General features: G+C 40.0%; 1 non-coding gene across 1 annotated transcript; it reads right to left on the reverse strand.

The window, feature by feature from the left end:
• Positions 1-435: 435 nt before the first annotated feature.
• Positions 436-523, reverse strand: LOC126186589 (small nucleolar RNA SNORD116). The gene has a single exon (XR_007537654.1). It is a non-coding gene; the product is annotated as a small nucleolar RNA SNORD116 (small nucleolar RNA).
• Positions 524-2,080: the final 1,557 nt, after the last annotated feature.

The raw sequence follows: 2,080 nt of genomic DNA on the forward strand, positions 1-2,080 counted from the left end.
CACCGGTGTCAATGTGTTCTTTTTTCCATTTCCAGGAGTGTATAAAAACTGTAGATGGTAGATGTGAGGAAATTTAAAAGTTAAACATGGCGAATGGTGATAAATTTAAAATTTAAAATGATGGAAGATAGGGAAATACAAAAATTAAATTTAGTAGATATTAGCAAATTTAAAAAATGAAAATGTCACTGGCAGGAAAGTTTTTACAACCAGTCACACTTCAGTACATACGCTTCTGACAAAGCTCTGCAGTTCAAAAAACCCTACAGCGATTCCACTCATCATTATTTATGAAATAAATTTCATAAGCGTGCACACATACACACACACACACACACGCACACACACACACACACACACACACACACACACACACACACACACTCACACACACACACACACACACAAAGACAGAAGAGAGAGAGAGAGACAACCATACTTCAGTTTTATGTGAAATACTGTATGGTCTTGTCAGTAAATTTCGTCTCTCTCACAAAATACTGTGCTGTCTCATCATCAGTATATTTTATGTCTCTCATTTTATTTCACGTCCTGTACTGCCTAATCATCAGTAAATTTGATCCTACTCTTTCTAATATATTACAGAGGAAACGGGAAAGGAAGAAAAACTCAGACAAAAATACTCTAGATACAAAATTTAATATAAAAAAGATTATATTCCAAAGAAAGCATGTTGTAACAGTTTGAGTAAATATTTGAGATGTCTCTATCAGTTAAACAGTTCCGTTTCAGCCGCGCCCGCGAGTGGCCGCTGTTAACTGTTGCGCTGCACTTCAGTGTTTACATCGCTGTACTTCTGCTTCGCCGAGTGCCGTCCGTCCGTTAATCTCCGTGTTCGTTCCTGTTCCTTGTGATCTGATCGCTCTTTCTGGTCTTGCTGCTGCTACTTGGAATTTCGGTTGTTTAACCGAAATTGCTTCGCTGGATTAACCATGGCTACAAACCTCAGGAAGAATACTCTGGTATTTGCTTTTGACAAGGAATCCCGTCCTGTTCAGCCGACATCCCTGGAAATAGATGACTGGATTACACAGGTAATTGGTCTAAATTCTGAAACCGTCCAAACATGGAAAATGGATTAGGAAAAATACTGTGTTTTTGTCAAGTTAACCAGTGCTGCGACTGTTGATAAAGTGTTTCGAAAGTGGGGCTATGAAGTAGATTTTGTGCATAGAAATGGTTATAAAAGTAAGGTTTCCATCTATAGAGCAGACATTCATTACAAAACCGTTCGTGTCTTGAATCTTCCCATTGAAATTGAAAATGATAAGATTAAGGAAGCTTTTTCAAACTACGGAGACGTTAAATCAATTGCAAATGAAAGATGGTCGCCTCGCTTTAAACTGCAGTGTTTTAACGGGGTCCGCTGTGTAGAGATGGACGTTAAGACGAATATTCCGTCTCACATAACTGTTTGTGGGTATAAGGCACAAATTGTTTATACAGGTCAGGAAGCTACATGTCATATATGTAACGAAACCGGCCACTTCAGACAGGAATGTCCGCGGCGAACTGTTGTTCTTAAAAGTAATTTGATACAGCGTCAGAAGCTTACCTTAAATGATCTGTTACCAAAGAATAGCCCGGAACAACTGGTTGAGGATGTTAACGCAGCGGGCCAAGCTGATGTCTCCCTTCACGATAACAGTCAATTTCCCCCGTTAACAACAAAAGGAAACCCTGTTGCCACTACTCGTGAAACTGAAACGCAATCGAAAAAACCACCTCTGGAGATAACTGATAGTTGTTCAGAGGACGAGCTGTCTCGTCCCACTCCCTCACTTCGCAAGCAAAAACAGTGCGATGAGGAGGCAGAGGAACCTGAAGGCAAAAGGCGAATGCAAACTAATGAACAGAAAGATAATACACATACGGTACCAGAAAATGAAGGGAGTGTAAGCAGCATTAATTTGCAAGAAACATCAGGTGCAGTAGCCGATTGCGAAGATCAGAATCTATCTGTTAATAAACAGATTCAAGGAGAGGTTGCAAAACTGCAGTCTCCACTTGTTTCCCTCGATCAGAAAGTGAGCGAAATTAATAAAGAAAAAGGAAGTGG

This window comes from Schistocerca cancellata, chromosome 4, assembly GCF_023864275.1.
Source record: "Schistocerca cancellata isolate TAMUIC-IGC-003103 chromosome 4, iqSchCanc2.1, whole genome shotgun sequence".
In the NCBI taxonomy this organism is placed as follows: Eukaryota; Metazoa; Arthropoda; class Insecta; order Orthoptera; family Acrididae; genus Schistocerca; species Schistocerca cancellata.